The following is a 23,763-nucleotide window of genomic DNA, read 5'->3' on the forward strand; positions in this document are numbered from 1 at the left end:
TAACTGTATACGAGTTGGTGACTCTAGGTTCAGCACCTGTTCACACTTAGTCTATGTTTGGATGTGACGGTCAGTTTTTTTAAGTTTGTATTCATTAGCCTTCTGACTGAGCACTCCGCCTCTTAGCCACAGGTGTTTTTAATCACAGTAGGTCCACTTCCCCTCCACAGAGAGAGAGATTTTTAGTCAAAGAGAGGACTCCCTTTTAGGTTCCCATTCAGATGAAGACTTTATTCTCAGAGAGGAAAGGCTGCTGTGTCCTGTATGGGAGATGCGACATCTCCATACAACACGTGAACGATACAGACTGCCGTGTACTTTGTGGGAGGTGTGACGTCTTCATACAACACACAGACACTCCCAGAGGAAATTCTTATCTGAAGGAAGGAATGCAGGCTTGTGGAAACCTGTCTCCTCCTGGCTCCACCTCACAGCTCTGTCCGCATTCTCCACCTTTCTCTGCTGCTTCAAAGTGACAGGAAACAAGTTGCAGGTAAAATGAAACTTTGCAATGATCTAGAAAATAGAAATCATCTGGTGGGCAGCGCCATTGTCGCTTCATTGCCACGGTGTCTTCCTGCCCCCTGTCTGTCATTCCTGCCTGTCTTTCCTGTCTGTCTGTCCAGCCTTCCTCTCCTCAGTCTTCAGGACCTGTGATATAGCTTTCATGTAAATCCCTTTTCACAATGAAGGGATTGGGGCGGATGCAGGTGCAGTGTCATCTGGAATAAATAGCTGTGCACTCTGGCTCCTCGTGCTCTAGCATCTATCACACCTGCCTCTCTCCGCAGTCATCCTCTATACCCAGTTGCCTTGTGCTGTGCTCTCTGGCTCCTCTTGCTCTGGTACCCATCTCTCCAGTCTTCCTCTGTAGTCATCCTCTACACCCAAGGTGCCCTGTGATGTATACTCTGGCTCCTCTGCCTCTGGTACCCATCTCTCCTGCCTCTCTCTGCAGTCATCCTCTATACCCCAGATGCCCTGTTCTGTGCCCTCTGGCTCCTCTTGCTCGGGTACCCATCTCTCCAGTTTTCATCTGCAGTCACCCTCTATTCCCTAGGTGCCCTGCGCTGTGTACTCTGGCTCCTCTTGCTCTGGTATCCAACTCTCGTACCTCACTCTGCAGTCATCCTCTATGCCCTAGATGCCATGTGCTGTTCACACTTGCTCCTCTTCCTCTGGTACCCATTTCTGCTGCCGCTCTGCAGTCAGCCTCTCTGTACACTATGTATCCTTTGTTCTGTACAATCTGGTTCTTGGTGCTCTGGTAGCCATCTTTTTCTCCTCTCATTGCAATCAGTAACTCTGTACCACATTTCCCCTTGTACTGCTTTTCCACTTGTACTGTGTACCCTAATCTTGTATCAGACCATAATTGGAACTGTTTGCCAGGAACAGCTGTGTTTGCCTACTTTGGGCCAAATCTTCCTCCCCTGCAGTCACCTCTATACTCCATGTGCTTTGTGCTGTGTACTCTGGCTTCTCTTCCTCTGGTACCCATCTCTCTAGTCTTCCTCTGCAGACATACTCTATACTCCAAGTGTTGTGAGCTGTTTACTTTTGCTTCTCTTCCTCTGGTACCCATTTCTCCTGCCTCTCTCTGCAGTCACCCTCTATACCCCAGGTGGCCTGTGCTGTGTACTCTTGCTCCTCTTCCTCTGGTTCCCATTTCTGCCTCTCTCTGCAGTCAGCCTCTTGGTACACTAGGTATCCTGTGTTGTGTACAATCTGGTTCTTGCTGCTCTGACATCCATCTTTTTCACCTCTCATTTCAATCAGTGACTCTGTACAGCGTTTGCCCTTGTACTGTGTACCCTAATCTTGTATCTGACCATAATTGGAACTGTTTGCCAGAAACAGCTCTGTTCATCCACTTTTCACCCCTAGACGAAGGACTCCATTCCGAAACCCTCGTTGGGGTGTGTGTTGTACTTGGATCGGCGGACCTTAAAGGTATATGCCCCCTCTACTTTCCCTGAGATGCTTCCATTGCACTTTAACACTCTTTACTCTTTATGTACACTTCCTCTTTGCTTGCACTGCCATTAAGTATTTATTGTATCTTTCATGCCCCCTTTTCCATGCAGTGCTACAGGTTTATTATTTATTTCATGGCACAAGCCTGTTACGCTCATTAACTCTTTACTGTACTTGCTTTCAGTGCATATAACCATTCCCTACTATTTTTTTTATTTTCTAGGTATATATCTTGTGCAAATCGTAGGGGCTGTAAAAACACACACACACACATATATATATATATATATATATATATATATATATATATATATATATATATATATATATATATATATATATATATATATATATATGTGTACACAGTTGGTGCGGAAAGTACCCCTTTAAATTTTTCACTCTTTGTTTCATTGCGGCCATTTGGAAAATTCAAAAAAGTTCATTTTTTTCTAATTAATGTACACTCTGCACCCCATCTTGTCAGGAAAAATAAAACAGAAATGTAGAAATTTTTGCAAATTTATTAAAAAAGAAAAACTGAAATATCACATGGCCATAAGTCTTCAGGCCCTTTGCTCAGTATTGAGTAGAAGCACCTTTTGAGCTAGTACAGCCATGAGTCTTCTTGGGAATGTTGCAACAAGTTTTTCACACCTGGATTTGGGGATCCTCGGCCATTCTTCCTTGCAGATCCTCTCCAGTTCCGTTAGGTTGGATGGTGAACGTTGGTGGACAGCCATTTTCAGGTCTCCCCAGAGATGCTCAATTGGGTTTAGGTCAGGGCTCTGGCTGGTCCAGCCAAGAATAGTCAGAGGGTTGTTCTGAAGCCACTCTGTTATTTTAGCAGTGTGTTTAGGGTCATTGTCTTGTTGGAAGGTGAACCTTCGGCCAAGTCTGAGATTCAGAGCACTCTGGAAGAGGTTTTCATCCAGGATATCTCTGTACTTGGCCACGTTCATGTTTCCTTCACCCGAAAGGTCTAGCTTCGTCTCATCAGACCAGAGAATCTTATTTCTCATAGTCTGGGAGTCCTTCATGTGTTTTTTAGCAAACTCTATGCGGCTTTCATATGTCTTGCACTGAGGAGAGGTTTCCGTCGGGCCACTCTGCCATAAAGGCCCGACTGGTCGACGGCTGCAGTGATATTTGACTTTGTGGAACTTTCTCCCATCTCCCTACTACACCTCTGGAGCTCAGCCGCAGTGATCTTGGGGTTCTTCTTTACCTCTCTCACCAAGGCTCTTCTCCCACAATTGCTCAGTTTGGCTGGACGGCCAGGTCTAGGAAGACTTCTGGTGGTCCTAAACTTCTTCCATTTAAGGACTATGGAGGCCGCTGTGCTCTTAGGAACCTTGAGTACTGCAGAAATTCTGTTGTAGCCATGGCCAGATCCATGCCTTGCCACAATTCTGTCTCTGAGCTCCTTGGCCAGTTCCTTTGACCTCATGATTCTCATTTGGTCTGACATGCACTGTGAGATATGAGGTCTTATATAGACAGGTGTGCGCCTTTCCAAATCAAGTCCTATCAGTTTAATTAAACACAGCTGTCCTCCAATGAAGAAGTAGAACCATCTCAAGGAGGATCACAAGGAAATGGACAGCATGGGACTTAAATATGAGTGTCTGAGCAAAGGGTCTGAATACTTATGACCATATGATATTTCAGTTTTTATTTTTTAATAAATTTTAAAACATTTCTACATTTCTGTTTTTTCAGACAAGATGGGGTGCAGAGTGTACATTAATGAGAAAAAGATGAACTGATTTTGAGTTTAACAAATGGCGGCAATGAAAGAGTGAAAAATTTAAAGGGGTCTGAATACTTTCCTTACCCACTGTATATATAATTTTCCCCTTCGCCTCATTGGGGGACACAGACCGTGGGTGTATGCTGCTGCCAATAGGAGGCTGACACTAAGTGATACAAAAAAAGTTAGCTCCTCCCCAGCAGTATACACCTGGCTCTCAGCTAACCAGTTCATGCTTAGTGTCTTAGGAGGCACAGGTCTGGTTTCCAGACCTCCCGTTTTTTTTTTCTTTTGTTTTTCACCATGGAAGACGAGACAGGGGCGACAGACCCTTTTGAAGGGGTCCGATCTCCCCAAACCAACAACTGGCGATCACATGGAGTGTCGACTCCAGGTATCCTCTCCCGGAACGTGGGACAATATGCCGGACTCAGCCCTGACCACCCTAAGGTAACGAAACCCTAGGCTGTACAGGCATATGGACAGCCCGTGTGGCCCCCACTGCATCACCAATGCTCAGACAACGGTGATGGAAGGAGGCGGACGGTCCCTCTCCTCATCCCCTGAAGGGAAGATGGAGCTAGGGTGCCTGCACCGTCCTTTATACAGCCCCCCTTTAACCTTAATCTCTGGAGCCATGCGAGGTGGGGGCTGGGAGGGCTCCTGCTGCGGCGCTGTTTTCCTCTGCTGTTCAAGATGGGAAGCCTCGCTCCAGCCCCGTGCCCGTGTTCTCGGGCGGGTGCTGGGAGTTCCCTGCTGCTGGCGACGCCAGGCCGCAGGCCGAGATCCCGTTCCTGTCTCCCTCTTCCAGGTCCGCCCCCTCCATACTCGGGCGGACCTCAGATAATTTAGTGCCCGACTTCTGGCGCGGTTAGGCCGCAGGAGGAAGTCCCACCCCTTTTAGCTGCATCATCTTCCGGTGGCTCCGCCCCCTCATCCTCAGGCGGATGCCGGGGAAAAATTTAGACCCCGGCTTTGACCTCTAATAGGCCGCGAGTTGAAACTCTGCCATTTCCAGCAGGACCGGCCACCAATTGGGCACATTTTTTATATGGGACTTCACTGATTCTTCCTCCTGTGACGGATTCCACAGGACAGCCGGAGACACAGGACTGGGGTAAGTGCTACTCCCCCCAGCCTGGCAGCTGCAATATATATTCCTGCAACTTATCCAAATTCTGGTTATAACAGCAGCAGGTCCAGCATGTCTAGAAGGACCAAGTCTCATACAGTTTCATATATGCTGCATGTGTGGCCTGTCGGTCCGCTTTTCCGCTTGCCCAGAGTAATCATCTCTGTGAGGCCTGCGGTTCCCAGCTTGCTCAGGAGCCCTCCCCTGCGACTCAGCCCAGTGTGTCAGGAGCCCGGAATGGGCTTTGTCTTTGTCGCAATCTATGGCGTCCCTAACAAAGGCAATCGAGTCCCTTCAGACCCCATCTGGTTCCAAGGGCAGCAGTTTGCCTGTCCTGGAGAGGTCCTCCGACTCACAGGAGCCTCCGGCCTGCAGGGGCCGCTCTCTCACTAGGCAGACGCAGGGGAAACGAACCCACACCGCGTCTCCCGGTCCATCGGGTGCATCTGCATCCTTGAGTTCTATCTCTCGTTCACCCTCACCAGCAGAGAATAGTGAACATGGTTCGGAGTACGATTCCGAAGGGTCCCTCAATTTAGAGGCGCCTGATTACTAGGAGTCAGTAGACAGCATCATTGAATCCGTCAACCAAAACCTGGGGGTAGAGGATGTATCCACCTTGGCTTCCTGTCATAAGGTGTCTTTTAAGCAGCCCCATAGAGGTTTTTTTTTTTGTTCTCATCCTGAGAATTTAGTACAGCATCTCTGGGAGTGGCTGGAGAGGCGTTCTCGGGGCAGAGGGCTCTAAATGCAGACATCCTTTCGCCTCTGAGTTCCGTAGGAAGTGGGCGGAATCCCCTTCGGTAGACTTTCCCGTATCTCGTTTGGCTTCTAAAAACATTATCCATTCCTAATGGTTCTTCTATTAGGGATCCAACAGATCGACTAAGGGTACCGTCACACAGTACCATTTACATCGCTACGACGGCACGATCCGTGACGTCGCAGCGATCGTATGATTATCGCTCCAGCGTCGTAGACTGCGGTCACACGTTGCAATCACGGCGCTGGAGCGATGCCGAAGTCCCCGGGTAACCAGGGTAAACATCGGGTTACTAAGCGCAGGGCCGCGCTTAGTAACCCGATGTTTACCGTGGTTACCAGCGTAAACGTAAAAAAAACAAACAGTACATACTCACATTCCGGTGTCTGTCCCCCGGCGTTCTGCTTCTCTCCACTGTGTGAGCAGCAGAGCCGGAAAGCACAGCGGTGACGTCAGACGTCACCGCTGTGCTCGCTTTCCGGCTGGCAGGCGCTCACAGTGCAGAGAAGCTGAGACGCCGGAGGACAGACACCGGAATGTAAGTATGTACTGTTTGTTTTTTTTTTACTTTTACGCTGGTAACCACGGTAAACATCGGGTTACTAAGCGCGGCCCTGCGCTTAGTTACCCGATGTTTACCCTGGTTACAAGCGAACACATCGCTGGATCGCTGTCACACACAACGATCCAGCGATGTCAGCGGGAGATCCAGCGACGAAAGAAAGTTCCATACGATCTGCTACGACGTACGATTCTCAGCAGGATCCCTGATCGCTGCTGCGTGTCAGACACAGCGATATCGTATGGATATCGCTGAAATGTCACGGATCGTACGGTCGTAGCGATCAAAGTGTGACTGTGTGACAGTACCCTTATAGAAGGCCTGGCGCGTTCAGTATTTGAGGCTTCAGGCTCAACCCTCTTGCCTACTTTTGCGGTGTCTTGGGTGGCCAAGGCCATATCCTGATCATAGTCTTTGAGGAGAGCTCAACAGGATAAGGATCTGCCATCAGAGGTGACCGAGATTTCGAATCAGGACTCCCTAGCAGGTAACTATCTGATTAATGCGTTCTTGGATGAAGTCTCTTACTACTCTGCTCTATCAGAGCGGCCGATTATTCGGCGAAGAATTGGATCAGCTCATTTCTGATACCACAGGAGGAGAGAGCAATTTTCTCCCACAGCATTTCGTCGCCAGTTTCAGGCACATTTTAAGTCTTTTCGGGTGGACCACAGCGGCAAACCCCGCTGGCCCAGGTTGACCTAATCAAGACATAGATCATCAGAGCTCTTACAGAGCAACCCACTGGGAAAAACGCGGTTTCAACAGCCTAAATCAGGAGGATCTAAGTCCTACAGATTTTTGGCCAAATATCTGGAGGCAGGCTCAGGTCGACACCAACATATCCTTTTTTTTCAGATATGCAAACACGTGGGGTATCCCCTCCCTACGACGTGAGATGCCATGCGTGGTCTGATTCTTAGGGGCAACGGGTCCTTTTAAAGGGCACCGATCTCCCCACACCATCAATAGACGAGCACATGGAGTGTCTCCTCCATGTATACTTTTCTGCAGCCAGACCTAACACCGGAACCAGCCCTGTCCACCCGGAGACCTGAACTCTGTGGATGTACTATGGGACCCCTTTTTTTGGCATCCAAGCACTCCCCTCTGCATAACCACTATTTAGCAGAGGAGGCAAGAAGGCGGACGATCCCTCTCCACTTCCCTGTTAAGAGGGTGGTGGAACAAGGGTTCATCATTTTAACTCTGCACTGTCAAAAGAGTGCGGAGGTTGCAAGAGACCGTTTTTTCTGACCTGGATGCAGCCGGTTATTCTGTCACTTGGCAGATTAACTGGAGAAAATCTCCTGTGGCATACCTACCAGTATTCCTGCCCGAGGGGTTATCAATTAAAATTACTACAGACTATCAGATAGCAGATCTGATTTGTTCCGTCTAGCAGCCTCGGGTTTAGTGCTCTCCTTAACCACCCCTTGGGTTGCTAGAGCAATGATCTCCTGGTCAAAGACCTTAACTACTTTGATTCACAACAGTAACCTTTTCCCGAAGACAGTACAGCTGGTCAATCAAATTTCTTGAGCAGGAGACTAACCGGTTCACACCTGTCGGATGCGGCTAGATGCACGGCGCTGTCAGCAGCTAATACCATTACATCCAGAAGGGCATTATAGCTCAGAGAATGGAAGTGTACTCTGCTTTCAAAAAGCCTCTGACATCACTCCCTAGGATCACATGTTTCCTATTATTATTATTATTATTATTATTATTATTATTAATTTATATAGCACCATTGATTCCATGGTGCTGTACATGAGAAGGGGTTATGGCAAAATACAAATATCACTTACAGTAAACAAAACTAACAATGACAGACTGGTACAGAGGGAAGAGGACCCTGCCCTTGCGGGCTTACATTCTACAGGATTAAGGAGACAGTAGGCCGAGGGTTGCAGTAGCTCCAATGGTGTTGAGGTGGCCGTGTGGTCTTTACAGGCTGTAAGCTTCTTTGTAGGGGTGGGTTTTCAGGTTTCTTTTGAAGGATCCAAATGTGGTGGATAATCGGATGTGTTGGGGCACTGAATTCCAGAGGATGGGTGATATTCGGGAGAAGTCTTGGAGGCGATTGGGTGAGGAGCAAATAAGCGTGGAGGAGAGGAGGAGGTCTTGGGAGGACCAGAGATTATGTGAGGGAAGATATTGAGAGATTAGTGTGGAAATATACGGAGGAGAAAGGTTATGGATGGCTTTATAGGTCAGTGTTAGTAATTTAAACTGGATACGCTGGGAAATTGGGAGTCAGTGAAGGGATTTACAAAGAGGGGAAGCAGGACTGTAGCGAGAAGAGAGATTAATTAGTCGGGCAGCAGAGTTAAGGATGGACTGGAGGGGTGCGAGAGTGTTAGAAGGTAGGCCACAGAGGAGGATGTTGCAGTAATCAAGGAGGGAGATGATTAGGGCATGCACGAGCATTTTGGTAGAGTGTGGGTTGAGGAAAGGACGGATTCTGGAAATATTTTTGAGCTGGAGGCGACAGGAGGTGGTGAGAGCTTAGATGTGCAGTTTGAAGGACAGGGCAGAGTCAAGGGTTACTCCGAGGCAGCGGATTTTGGGGACAAGGGAAAGTGTGATTTCATTTATTTTGATAGATAGATCAGGTAGGGAAGATATGCATGATGGAGGAAAGATGAGTTCAGATTTGTCCACATTGAACTTGAGGAAGCGAGAGGAGAAGAAGGAGGATATGGCTGCTAGACACTCTGAGATTCTGGAGAGCAGAGAGGTGACATCTGGGCCCGAGAGGTAGATCTGAGTGTCATCAGCATATAGATGGAACTGGAAGCCATAGGACCTTATGAGTTGTCCCAGGCTGAGTGTATAGATTGAGAAGAGGAAGGGTCCTAGGACAGAGCCTTGGGGGACTCCAACAGAGAGGGGGTGAGATGAAGAGGTAGTATGGGAGTAGGAAACGCTAAATGTGCGGTTGGCAAGGTATGAAGAGATCCAAGATAGGGCAAGGTCTTTGACCCCAAAGGAAGAGAGGATCTGTAGTAGGAGGCAGTGGTCAACTGTGTCGAAGGCAGAGGACAGGTCTAGGAGGAGGAGTATAGAGAATTGTCTGTTAGCTTTGGCTGTAAGTCGTTAGTAATTTCGGTCAGGGCAGTCTCAGTGGAATGGTGGGGACGGAAGCCAGATTGTAGGTTGTCAAAGAGGGAGTTAGATGCAAAGTGAGAGGAAAGTTCAGTTGGACGTGCTGCTCAAGGAGTTTGGAAGCAAATGGGAGCAAAGAAATGGGGCGATAGCTAGACATAGCGCTTGGGTCAAGGGATGGCTTTTTGAGGATATGTGTGATTGTGGCATGTTTGAAGGCAGAGGGGAAGGTACCAGAAGGTAGTGAAAGGTTGAAGAGATGGGTGTTGTGAAATTGGATTTTGGGCTCCCCTGGTGGCCACTGGTGGAATTGAACTGGTGTGCATCATCCTCTCTGTTCACCTGTTTCCATCAGGATGTGGGAGTCGCTATTTAGCCTTGCTCCTCTGTCACTTCCATGCCGGTCAACATTGTAATCAGAAGCCTTTCTGTGCATGTTCCTGCTGCTAGACAACTCCCAGCTAAGTTGGACTTTAGTCCTTGTTTGTTTTTGCATTTTGTTCCAGTTCACAGCTGTAGTTTCGTTTCTGTGTCTGGAAAGCTCTTGTGATCTGAAATTGCCACTCTGATGTTATGAGTTAATACTAGAGTCTTAAAGTAATTTCAGGATGGTGTTTTGATAGGGTTTTCAGCTGACCATGAAAGTGCCCTTTCTGTCTTCCTGCTATCTAGTAAGCGGACCTCAATTTTGCTAAACCTATTTTCATACTACGTTTGTCATTTCATCTAAAATCACCGCCAATATTTGTGGGGGCCTCTGTCTGCCTTTCGGGGAAATTTCTCTAGAGGTGAGCCAGGACTATATTTTCCTCTGCCAGGATTAGTTAGTCCTCCGGCCGGCGCTGGGCGTCTAGGGATAAAACGCAGGCTACGCTACCCGGCTACTGTTAGTTGTGCGGCAGGTTTAGTTCATGGTCAGTTTAGTTTCCATCCTTCCAAGAGCTAGTTCTTATGTTTGCTGGGCTATGTTCTCTTGCCATTGAGAACCACAACAGATGGGTTAGGGATGGGATTAGTGTGGTGGTGAGGTTGGGGAGGAGATGGGATGGGGTCAAGTGCACAAGTGGTGAGGTGTGATTTGGAGACAAGATGAGCAAGCTCCCCTTCAGAGATTTTGGAGAGTGAAGTTATGGGGTTTGGGCATTGGTCTCTCATACAAAGAGGGTGTGGTGGTTGGACAACAAAGACTTGCCTTGTTTGGTCTATCTTATTTTTGAAGTGCGTGGCAAAGTTCTCGGCAACGATTACGGAACTCGGAGGGGGCAGTGGTGGGCGGAGGAGGGAGTTAAAAGTGTTGAACAACTGTTTGGGGTTGTGGGATAAGGAAGATACGAGGGTTGTGAAGTAGGCCTGTTTAGCAATGGTGAGAGCTGATTTGAATGCCAGTGTTGCTTGTTGTTTGAGTGCAGTGAAATCATCTTGTGAATGCGTTTTCTTCCAACGACGTTCTGCAATTCTGGACACTTGCCGAAGCTTTTTAGTGGTGTTATTGTGCCAGGGTTGTCTATTGGTTCGTCGCACTCTGCTATGCATGACAGGGGCGACCGTGTCAATAGCTGATGCAAGAGTGGCATTGTAGAAAGCAGTGGCAGTGTCTGTGTCGTGGAGTGAGGATATAGAGGACAGTGGTAGGATAGAGTCAAAGAGTGTGTGGGTGTCTAGGTGTGTGAGGTTCCTGCATGGGTGCAAATGGTGCTGGATATAGGTGACAGGTGAGGAGGACAGGGATGAGAAAGTGAGTAGATGGTGGTCAGATGGAGGGAGAGGGGAGGTTGTGAAGTTAGATAGGGAGCATAAACGGGTGAAGACCAGGTCTAATGTGTGTCCGTCTGTGTGGGTGGCTGAGGAGGACCACTGAGTAAGTCCAAAGGATGAAGTAAGGGACAGGAGTTTGGAGGCTGCTGACTGGTGGGTGTCAATGGGGATGTTGAAGTCACCCATGATGATGGTGGGAATGTCATCAGACAGAAAGTGAAGGAGCCAGGTGGAGAATTGGTCAATAAAGGCAGTGGTCAGGCCCAGAGGTCAGTATATGACGGCCATTTGGAGGTTGTAGGGGGAGTAGATGCGGACAGAGTGGACTATAGACCCTTCCTATAGACCCAACCAGCAGTGGAAGAGTTTTCCAGGACGGTCTAGATCTAAGGGATCTTCGTTCCAAAAAGAGGGAACAAAAAGTAAGACTAATCCTGGTCCTCAAACTTCTTCCTAGCTTGACAAGGTCCTCCTTCTTCGGATGGAGTTTCTCCGCTCAACTATTTCTTCAACGGAAAAGGGTGGAGCTTCTGGCATCCACCGACGTTCGGGATGCTTGCTTTCACATTCCTATTTTCCCTCTTTAAAATAAATAAAAAAATTTGCTTTTCCATTCGCAAACAGCATTTTCAAGTCACAACCTGGTCCTTCAGCCTTGCTACCGCACCCTGAGTGTTCGCAAGGGTCATGACGGCTGTCATGTTCCTCTTGCACCCTAGAGGAACGGTCGTCCTGCCCTGTCCGGTCGTCTTTCTAGCTTTCTTCCAGGACTACGCTGAGTGGTCTATATCAATTGCTATACCCTCTAACCTGGATTGGCAGCCTCATCTAGACAAGTTTTTCCTCATTTCCAGTCCAGCATATATCCTTTTTAAGGATGATCCTGGGCACTTCCAGGGGGTTGGTAATTCTCCCTTGAGAGAAGGCCGTGGCTCTTCAACTCAGAACTCTCTTACTTGACCTCTCATTCCCTCATTCCATTCGATTGCTGGGAGGGTCATGAGGAAAAATGGTGACAGCAATGGAAGCTGTTTTCCTTCATTTCGCTCGTTTTCTGTAGGTCAAACAGGCTTTCAGAGGGTAGTCTCTGAGCTCCTTCCTCATCCGGGAGAGTTCCTTCCGGTTCAATGATTATTAGTAACTGCCGTTGACAGCCTTCTTCTCCCGATTGTTGTTCTGGGGATCCGAACGATACGGCTAGTCCTACAGCAGGTCCCCTGATTTCTGGTGGGTCTCCCATTTGAATTCAATCGGATAATGCCACGGCTGTCCCATATGTCAATCTTCTAACAGGTACCCACGATTAGGCATCAGGGACGAGGTGCCTCACATTCTCTGATGGGCCGAGATCTGTCATTCGGTGATCTCGGCAGTACACATCCCAGGAGTAGACCTCTGGACAGCATACTTCTGCAGCTATCAGGGTCATGCCTCAAGTGAGTGGGAACCTCTCTCAGAAGTCTTCTATCAGATCTGCCTTCTCTGAGGCACTCCAGATGTAGATCGGATGACGTCCAGACTGAACGCCAATGTACTCGAGTTCATAGTTCGGCCTCGAGATCCAAAAACCGTTGCAGTGAATGCTCTGGTTCTTCCGTGGTACCAGTTTCCATAGCCCCCCTTCCACTACCTCCGAGAGTCGTTTGGAAGCGGGAAAGACCCCTGGGGTCCTGGGAGATCTGCACGGACCACGTTAGGTTTTTTTGGTTTGCGGAGCTAGGACTTTTCCATCTTATTCCAACAAAACTGCAAGTAGGGTATTTCTTGCAAGGAGTTTTCATATGTGGTGCTTATCTTTCGCATACCATTATATCGTTGGGTCCTTAATGGTCCTGGGAGTCTTACAGTAGACTCTTTTTTTTATCCGGACAGACTTTACTATCAGGGAAGGTCTCCTCTTTTTTTTCTCTGCGATCTCGTCATCCTGACGAGTCTTCGGTGCTAGCCGCTCTGTTCTTCAGACTTTTTTTTTCTTATTACCATCAAGGCAAGGTTGTACTCAGGTCATCCCCGTCTCTTGTTAACAGTCCACAAAAAGGGGGATGGGTTCTCCATATTCTTGACGAAGTAAGTGCTCTGAGAAGGTACGTATCAAGCTCGGCGTCCTTCTGAAGGTTGGACGCCTTATTTGGGCTTCCTGACGGTCAGAGGAATGCTTCCTGATGGTTACAGGAAGGGTTTAGCCATTTTAGCGGTCTTGTTAGCCTGGTGGATTTGTTACACCATCCAGGAGTCCTTCTGGGTTAGACGTAAGCCTAACTCCATTCCACTTTGTCGATCGAGGTTTCTTGGGCTCTAGGCACCAGGCGTCAATAAAGCACGCCTGCAAGCTTGCGGGTTCGTCCAGTCCGCGTGCAGCCATGAAGCACTATAATTCTCAGACTTTTACTGTTATGAGTCTGGGCAGGCGGACTCTGCAGGCCGCGGTGGCACTATTGTAAGTAGCAGTTACACAGGGCCTGATCTGATGTTGTCCCCACCCAGGGACTGCTTTGGGACCTCCCACGGTCTGCGTCCCCCAATGAGGTGAAGGAGAAATAGGGATTTTTGTGTACTCACCGTAAAATCCTTTTCTCCGAGCCATTCATTGGGGGACACAGCTCTCACCCTGTCATTAGCTTCTGCTTGTTTTGTAATTTGACATGTTATACTCTCATATAATTTGGCATGCTATACTCTCATATGTTGTTGTTGATCTCCTACTGCTTTTGCACCGAACTGGTTAGCTGAGAGCCAGCAGGAAGGTGTATACTGCTGGGGAGGAGCTAACTTTTTTTTTGTATCACTTAGTGTCAGCCTCCTATTGGCAGCAGCATACATCCACGGTCTGTGTCCTCCAATGAATGGCTCGGAGAAAAGGATTTTACAGTGAGTACACAAAAATCCCTATTTCTAAGGCCGGCGTCACACTAGGCGTATGAAAATACGGTCCGTTTTTTACGGCCGTAAGACGCAGTAATTGTCCCAAAACACTGTCCCGTATTCAGTTCGAGGATGCGATTTTTACGCACAAATTTATCCGTGTGTCATCCGTATGGCATCCGTATGGCTTCCATACGGCAATTTTTTTCTCGCAGGCTTGCAAAATGGACATATCATGGATCCATCGGCTCAAATATTCTTAAAAACATATATACAGTCTATATATATATATATATATATATATATATATATATATATATTGTGATGCAGCGATTTCCTTGCTGTGCAGTGAATAGGCAGTGACCCATATAAAGTTCAAACAAAGTCTTGTTTATTTCACAGCATACTCACAAACCAGAAAAATAAGCAAACAAGTCTTTCAGTATGCAGCCAGGAAAAATAACGACAGTCCACAATCCGTTGCCGTGAACGTAATACACCACCGTGTACACTGGGGTGTCAGGCTTTTTAGGATTTGCCTGGCCCGTGTTGCACCACACGGACAGAGCTCCTCATAAGGCCGGGGACACACTTAACGTATAAAAAAACGGTCCGTTTTTCACGGCCGAGAATCGCACAAATGTTTCAAAAACAGTGATCCGTGTGCAGTGCGAGGATGCGATTTCCTCGCATCAAATGATCCGTGTGACATCCGTGTGACATCCGTATGGCATCCGTATGCCGAGATTTTCTCGCAAGCTTGCAAAACCGACATCTAATGGATTTATGTGCTCAAATGTTCGGGAAAACATATATACAGTATATATATATATATATATATATATGTCATTGAGACACATATATATATATTCTGTATTTATATTTCATTCAGCGCGATATCTGTGAACAGCCGGTAATTCAATTGCCGGCTTTGCATTTCTCCTGCACAAACCCGACAGGATATGAGACATGGTTTACATACAGTAAACCATCTCATATCCCCCTTTTTTTTGAATATTCCACACTACTAATGTTAGTAGTGTGTATGTGCAAAATTTCAGCACTGTAGCTGCTAAAATAAAGGGTTAAATGGCGGAAAAAATTGGCGTGGGCTCCCGCGCAATTTTCTCCGCCAGAATGGTAAAGCCAGTGACTGAGGGCAGATATTAATAGCCAGGAGAGGGTCCATGGTTATTGGCCCCCCCTAGCTAAAAACATCTGCCCCCAGCCACCCCAGAAAAGGCATATCTGGAAGATGCGCCTATTCTGGCACTTGGCCACTCTCTTCCCACTCCCTGTAGCGGTGGGATATGGGGTAATGAAGGGTTAATGCCACCTTGCTATTGTAAGGTGACATTAAGCCAGATTAATAATGGAGAGGCGTCAATTATGACACCTATCCATTATTAATCCAATTGTTTGAAAGGGTTAAAAAACACACACACACATGATTTAAAAGTATTTTAATGAAATAAACACAGCGGTTGTTTTAATAATTTATTGCTCTCTCATTCCATTTTCAGACCCTCGCTTGGCAAAACAATAAACACACAAGATACATACCCTCTCTGATGAACTGTCACGTCCCACGAAGTAATCCATCTGAAGGGGTTAACTAATATTACAGGCAGAGCTGCGATAAACCACTCGCTCGTGCCTGTAATCCCCGGGTGCTGAAAGGAAAGCAGTGATCTATACTTACATTCAGTCGCGGTGATGCGCCCCCTGGTGGATGTCCTCATATGACCTGGAGCGTGGGAAAAAGTTCCCAGGCTGCAGTTCATGAGAACATCCACCAGAGGGCGCCTCACCGCGACTCAATGTAAGTATAGATCACTGCTTTCCTTTCAGCACCCGGGGATTACAGGCACGAGCGAGTGGTTTATCGCAGCTCTGCCTGTAATATTAGTTAACCCCTTCAGATGGATTACTTCGTGGGACGTGACAGTTCATCAGAGAGGGTATGTATCTTGTGTGTTTATTGTTTTGCCAAGCGAGGGTCTGAAAATGGAATGAGAGAGCAATAAATTATTAAAACAACCGCTGTGTTTATTTCATTAAAATACTTTTTAATCATGTGTGTGTGTGTTTTTTAACCCTTTCAAACAATTGGATTAATAATGGATAGGTGTCATAATTGACGCCTCTCCATTATTAATCTGGCTTAATGTCACCTTACAATAGCAAGGTGGCATTAACCCTTCATTACCCCATATCCCACCGCTACAGGGAGTGGGAAGAGAGTGGCCAAGTGCCAGAATAGGCGCATCTTCCAGATATGCCTTTTCTGGGGTGGCTGGGGGCAGATGTTTTTAGCCACGGGGGGGCCAATAACCATGGACCCTCTCCTGGCTATTAATATCTGCCCTCAGTCACTGGCTTTACCATTCTGGCGGAGAAAATTGTGCGGGAGCCAACGCCAATTTTTTCCGCCATTTAACCCTTTATTTTAGCAGCTACAGTGCTGAAATTTTGCACATACACACTACTAACATTAGTAGTGTGGAATATGCAAAAAAAAGGGGGATATGAGATGGTTTACTGTATGTAAACCATGTCTCATATCCTGTCGGGTTTGTGAAGGAGAAATGAGAAGCCGGCAATTGAATTACCGGCTTTTCTATAGAACACCGCTGCGTATTTCTCGCAAGTCACACTGCAGGTCCGTGTGTAATCCGATTTTTTCTCGCACCCATAGACTTTCATTGGCGAGTCTCGGCCGAGATACGCTGACAATCGCAGCCTGCTGCGAGTTCCCTCGGATCCGAAATACGGTGGAGAAAATATCGGATGATGGGAGCTGCACCATAGATTAACATTGGGCCGAGTGCTATGCGATTTTTTATCGCATAGCACTCGTCCGTATTACGGTCTAGTGTGACCCCGGCCTAAAGCTCCTGCTAGGTCTGATTCCCAGACCAACACTGACACACCCAAACTCTCTTGCAGGGTTTTTTTTTCTTTCCTCCAGATTCCATGGCCATGGGCCACTATAAGATCTGGGCTGGAGGAAACGGACCGGCCCCACTACCTTCCTGCAGTCCGTTTCAAAAATAAAAGCCCATACCGGGTTTTCCTGAATAATTTCTGGGTCAAATAACTTGATCCAGTTCACACTCACTTTTATTCTTCCCTGTGTCTCACAGGCAAACCTGCTGTGAGCACAGGGCACTCCAGCGGACCTAATATGCTTCTAAGCACATCCTGGGGGATACATAGCGACCCTCGCATATGACACCGGTCACTGCCTTAGGCCGGGGACACACTTAACGTATAAAAAAACGGTCTGTTTTTCACGGCCGAGAATCGCACAAATGTTTCAAAAACAGTGATCCGTGTGCAGTGCAAGGATGCAATTTCCTCGCATCAAATGATCCGTGTGACATCCGTATGGCATCCGTATGCCGAGATTTTCTCGCAAGCTTGCAAAACCGACATCTAATGGATTTATGTGCTCAAATGTTCGGGAAAACATATATACAGTATATATATATATATATATATATATGTCATTGAGACACATATATATATATTCTGTATTTATATTTCATTCAGCGCGATATCTGTGAAAAGCCGGTAATTCAATTGCCGGCTTTGCATTTCTCCTTCACAAACCCGACAGGATATGAGACATGGTTTTCATACAGTAAACCATCTCATATTCCCATTTTTTTTGCATATTCCACACTACTAATGTTAGTAGTGTGTATGTGCAAAATTTGGCCGCTGTAGCTGCTCAAATAAAGGGTTAAATGGCGGAAAAAATTGGCGTGGGCTCCCGCGCAATTTTCTCCGCCAGAGTGGTAAAGCCAGTGACTGAGGGCAGATATTAATAGCCAGGAGAGGGTCCATGGTTATTGCCCCCCCCGTGGCTAAAAACATCTGCCCCCAGCCACCCCAGAAAAGGCACATCTGGAAGATGCGCCTATTCTGGCACTTGGCCACTCTCTTCCCACTCCCTGTAGCGGTGGGATATGGGGTAATGAAGGGTTAATGCCACCTTGCTATTGTAAGGTGACATTAAGCCAGATTAATAATGGAGAGGCGTCAATTATGTCACCTATCCATTATTAATCCAATTGTTTGAAAGGGTTAAAAAACACACACACACATGATTAAAAAGTATTTTAATGAAATAAACACAGCGGTTGTTTTAATATTTTATTGCTCTCTCATTCCATTTTCAGACCCTCGCTTGGCAAAACAATAAACACACAATATACATACCCTCTCTGATGAACTGTCACGTCCCACGAAGTAATCCATCTGAAGGGGTTAACTAATATTACAGGCAGAGCTGCGATAATCCACTCGCTCGTGCCTGTAATCCCCGGGTGCTGAAAGGAAAGCAGTGATCTGTACTTACATTCAGTCGCGGTGATGCGCCCCTGCTGGATGTTCTCATGAACTGCAGCCTGGGAACTTTTTCCCACGCTCCAGGTCATATGAGGACATCCACCAGGGGGCGCATCACCGCGACTGAAGGTAACTATAGGTCATTGACCTACATTTCCTTCAGTCGCGGTGATGCGCCCCCTGGTGGATGTCCTCATATGACCTGGAGCCTGGGGAAAAGTTCCCAGGCTGCAGTTCATGAGAACATCCAGCAGGGGCGCATCACCACGACTTAATGTAAGTACACATCACTGCTTTCCTTTCAGCACCCGGGGATTACAGGCACGGAGCGAGTGGATTATCGCAGCTCTGCCTGTAATATTAGTTAACCCCTTCAGATGGATTACTTCGTGGGACGTGACAGTTCATCAGAGAGGGTATGTATATTGTGTGTTTATTGTTTTGCCAAGCGAGGGTCTGAAAATGGAATGAGAGAGCAATAAAATATTAAAACAACCGCTGTGTTTATTTCATTAAAATACTTTTAAATCATGTGTGTGTGTGTTTTTTAACCCTTTCAAACAATTGGATTAATAATGGATAGGTGTCATAATTGACGCCTCTCCATTATTAATCTGGCTTAATGTCACCTTACAATAGCAAGGTGGCATTAACCCTTCATTACCCCATATCCCACCGCTACAGGGAGTGGGAAGAGAGTGGCCAAGTGCCAGAATAGGCGCATCTTCCAGATGTGCCTTTTCTGGGGTGGCTGGGGGCAGATGTTTTTAGCCACGGGGGGGCCAATAACCATGCACCCTCTCCTGGCTATTAATATCTGCTGTCAGTCACTGGCTTTACCGCTCTGGCGGAGAAAATTGCGCGGGAGCCCACGCCAATTTTTTCCGCCATTTAACCCTTTATTTGAGCAGCTACAGCGGCCAAATTTTGCACATACACACTACTAACATTAGTAGTGTGGAATATGCAAAAAAAAGGGGATATGAGATGGTTTACTGTATGTAAACCATGTCTCATATCCTGTCGGGTTTGTGAAGGAGAAATGCAAAGCCGGCAATTGAATTACCGGCTTTTCTATAGAACACCGCTGCGTATTTCTCGCAATGCACACGCATGGTCCGTGTGTAATCCGATTTTTTCTCGCACCCATAGACTTGCATTGGCGAGTCTCGGCCGAGATACGCTGACAATCGCAGCCTGCTGCGAGTTCCCTCGGATCCGAAATACGGTGGAGAAAATATCGGATGATGGGAGCTGCACCATAGATTAACATTGGGCCGAGTGCTATGCGATTTTTTATCGCATAGCACTCGTCCGTATTACGGTCTAGTGTGACCCCGGCCTTACAATATATATATATGTCAGTGAGACACATATATATATATATTTATATTTAATTCAGCGCTAGATAGCAGAAAAGCCGGTAATTCTATTTCTGGCTTTTCCTATCTCCTTCACAAACACGACAGGATATGAGACATGGTTTACATACAGTAAACCATCTCATATCTCTTCTTTTATTACATATTCCTCTTTACTAATGCAAGAAGTGTCTCTGTGTAAAATTTGGGGGCTCTAGCTATTAAATTAAAGGGTTAAATCCCGGAAAAAATTGGCGTGGGCTCCCGCGCAATTTTCTCCGCCAGAGTGGAAAAGCCAGTGACTGAGGGCAGATATTAATAGCCTAGAGAGGGACCATGGTTATAGGACCCCCCCTGGCTAAAAACATCTGCCCCCAGCCACCCCAGAAAAGGCACATCTGGAAGATGTGCCTATTCTGGCCAATTCTGGCACTTAGCTATATATATATACCTATGTGTACACATTTATTCTATCTATTCTATTCTGTCAGTGTGATTTTACTGTACACCGCACTGAATTGCCGGCTTTTCTATAGAATACCGGTGCGTATTTCTCGCAAGTCACACTGCTGGTCCGTGTGTAATCCGTAATTTTCTCGCCCCCATAGACTTTCATTGGCTGATTTTTTGCGCAATATGGTGACAAACGCAGCATGCTGCGATTTTCTACGCCCGTAACATACCGTATATTACGGATGCGTAATATACGGCAGATAGGAGCTGCCCCATAGAGAATCATTGGGCCGTGTGCAATGCGTATTTTCTGGACGTATTTTCTGCGCTCATACATCGCATCGTAAAACTCGCTAGTGTGACGCCGGCCTAACACTTAACATCCTTTCATCAATAATTTTATCTTTTTTTTTTAATATAAATTCCTGTTATGATTTTTTCTACAATATTCTCCAACATTGTTTTTCCTCTAGTGTCATCTGGGGCTCTATATATGTAATTTTTGTGTTTATTTTTTGGTCCGCTGTTTTTTTTCCGTCATTGTATGTTTTTATTACCTTATTTATTATTGATCTTATATTCCAAGTACGGGCACATTTTTTACTGTTATGCTACCGTTTACCACTTCTGTTCAATAAAGGTACTTTTATTTAAAGTAATTATTAGTGCTTGTACCTTCTTTTTTAGACCATACAGTTATATGAAAAAGTTTGGGCACCCCTATTAATCTTAAGCTTAATGTTATATAAAAATTGTTTTTTTTTGCAACAGCTATTTCAGTTTCAAATATCTAATAACTGTTGGACACAGTAATGTTTCTGCCTTGAAATGAGGTTTATTGTACTAACAGAAAATGTGCAATCTGCATTCAAACAAAATTTGACAGGTGCATAAGTATGGGCACCCTTATCATTTTCTTGTTTTAAATACTCCTACCTACTTTTTACTGACTTACTAAAGCACTTTTTTTGGTTTTGTAACCTCATTGAGCTTTGAACTTCATAGCCAGGTGTATGCAATCATGAGAAAAGCTACTTAAAGTGGCCACTTGCAAGTTGTTCTCCTGTTTGAATCTCCTCTGAAGAGTGGCATCATGGGCTCCTCAAAACAACTGTCAAATGATCTGAAATCAAAGATTATTCAACATAGTTGTTCAGGGGAACGATACAAAAAGCTGACTCAGAGATTTAACCTGTCAAGTTCCACTGTGAGGAACATAGTAAGGAAATGGAAGAACACAGGTACAGTTCTTGTTAAGGCCAGAAGTGGCAGGCCAAGAAAAACATCAGAAAGGCAGAGAAGAAGAATGGTGAGATCAGTCAAGGACAATCCTCAGACCACCTCCAGAGAGCTGCAGCATCAACTTGCTGCAGATGGTGTCACTGTGCATCGTTCAACTATACAACGCACTTTGCACAAGGAGAAGCTGTATGGGAGAGTAATGCGAAAGAAGCCGTTTCTGCAAGCACGCCACAAACAGAGTCGGCTGAGGTATGCAAAAGCACATTTGGAGAAGCCAATTTATTTTTGGAAAAAGGTCCTGTGGACTGATGAAACCAAGATTGAGTTGTTTGGTCATACAAAAAGGCGTTATGCATGATAGCAAAAAAATACAGCATTCCAAGAAAAACACTTGCTACCCACAGTAAAATTTGGTGGAAGTTCCATCATGCTTTGGGGCTGTGTGGCCAATGCCGGCACCGGGAATCTTGTTAAAGTTGAGGGACGCATGGATTCCTCTCAGTATCAGCAGATTCTTGACAATAATGTTCATGAATCAGTGACAAAGTTGAAGTTACGCAGGGGATAGATCTTTCAGCAAGACAATGATCCAAAACACCGCTCCAAATCTACTTAGACATTCATGCAGAGGAACAATTACACTGTTCTGGAATGGCCATCCCAGTCCCCAGACCTGAATATCATTGAACATCTGTGGGATCATTTGAAGAGGGCTGTCCATTCTCGGCGACCATCAAACTTAACTGAACTGGAATTGTTTTGTAAAGAGGAATGGTCAAAAATACCTTCATCCAGGATCCAGGAACTCATTAAAAGCTACAGGAAGCGACTAAAGGCTGTTATTTTTGCAAAAGGAGGATCTTCTAAATATTAATGTAACTTTTCTGGTGAGGTGCCCATACTTATGCACCTGTCAAATTTTGTTTGAATGCAGATTGCACATTTTCTGTTAGTACAATAAACCTCATTTCAAGGCAGAAACATTACTGTGTCCAACAGTTATTAGATATATGAAACTGAAATAGCTGTTGCAAAAAAAACAATTTTTATAAAACATTAAGCTTAAGATTAATAGGGGTGCCCAAACTTTTTCATATAACTGTAAATTCGATGTTTTTTTCTTTTTTCGGTTTCTTATTTTCAAATGGTCTACCATTCATCCACTGAGCAACTATGTATGATCTATATTATATATATTGATTGATGTTGTAAGGCAAACACACAAGAGAAGAGCCGCGGGATACAGATATCCCCTGCCCAATCTGTGATGAAGCTTACACAGTCACAGCTCTATGGCGCCCCCTTACCCTCAGGTCAGTCAGGGAATTGCACCTAGGATAAGTAGTTGCCGGAGAGGCTGCCCTGTCATGTACTGGTTATCGGGGCACTCTGCAGTGAGGGCGGTATATATATCACCAGTCCAAGGCCGGGAATATATATATAAACCTCCGATCCGTCACTGCCAGGATCCCCCAATAACACCAGAACGGTATGCTGCCGTTCCAGTTCCTCGTTAGATATAAGCCCGGTCTCTTAACAAGCTTATATCGGATCAGAAACCAACCCCAGGTAGTGTATAAGGACTAGCTGAACTTACGAACGTGGGAAATCGGGATTCAAGATAAAAGAGCAGCCCAAAATTAATTCATATTTTAATTGCCAAAAGGCGCACTAGTTACTACAAATACACAGAGTAATATACAGAGATTACAGCCAGAAGTACAGATAAATGTAGGGTACAGGTTGGGGATAGCAGTTAGCTGTATGTGTCATGTTACCGTCTCTTCGTTTGTCATCCGTCCCCACACGTGACGTGATGTGGCTTCAATATCAGAACAAAGACCAAGGCTAATGGTGTGTAGCTAGCTTTTAACCCCCCCCCTTGCTCGTCCCCTCCCATATTTGCCACTGCCCCCTTGGGTTGGACTGAATTTTTCTCCCTTGACCTCCTAGCTGAAATAATTCCTCATATCTAGGATGGGTCATAACTTCCTAGTGGGAGGTCAAAACTGGACAAATGATGTCTCAACGGGTTTGTAGGAGCTGGACCGATACGGAGAGTCCAAACTTGGGTTAGCGAAGTGGTTTTTGGCCAGTCTCAATAGCTTGGAATCTGGGACCGCTAGAGAAATATGAGACGCAGGGGTGCGTGCGGAGGGCTCCCAGGGTTCTGGTGATATATTGGACATAACCCTGAGATGCACAGTACTCTCATAATTCATCTCTAGGTGTCGGTGCCAAAGTGTCTACACTTTCATGGTACTCTCATAATTCATCTCTAGGTGTCGGTGACGCTCGGTCTAGAACTTCCTTTGATGTGGGCCGCCTTGCACAAAATATAGCAGGGGTCCCAGCTCTGCTCCTCATTGCCTTCATTAACACGTGGGCTCTAATTCTCTAGCCATATGGTAAAGTTCTGTTCTTTTGGGAATTGTGTGC

General features: G+C 46.1%; 1 protein-coding gene across 4 annotated transcripts in view; it reads left to right on the forward strand.

Annotated features, from left to right (window-relative positions):
• The first annotated feature begins 363 nt into the window (after window positions 1-363).
• ELMO3 (engulfment and cell motility 3) overlaps window positions 364-23,763 on the forward strand; it is a 118,254-nt gene continuing 94,854 nt past the window's right edge. Inside the window, exons 1-2 of one of the 4 annotated variants that reach the window (XM_077289038.1) lie at window positions 364-493; window positions 1,888-1,953. The gene's annotated coding sequence lies outside the window, so the exon portion shown is untranslated. The remainder of the gene's footprint in view (window positions 494-1,887; window positions 1,954-23,763) is intronic. The other 3 variants (XM_077289036.1, XM_077289039.1, XM_077289037.1) reach the window with 3 other exon arrangements.

The sequence above is a fragment of the Ranitomeya variabilis genome, chromosome 2 (genome assembly GCF_051348905.1).
Source record: "Ranitomeya variabilis isolate aRanVar5 chromosome 2, aRanVar5.hap1, whole genome shotgun sequence".
Lineage (NCBI taxonomy): Eukaryota > Metazoa > Chordata > Amphibia > Anura > Dendrobatidae > Ranitomeya > Ranitomeya variabilis.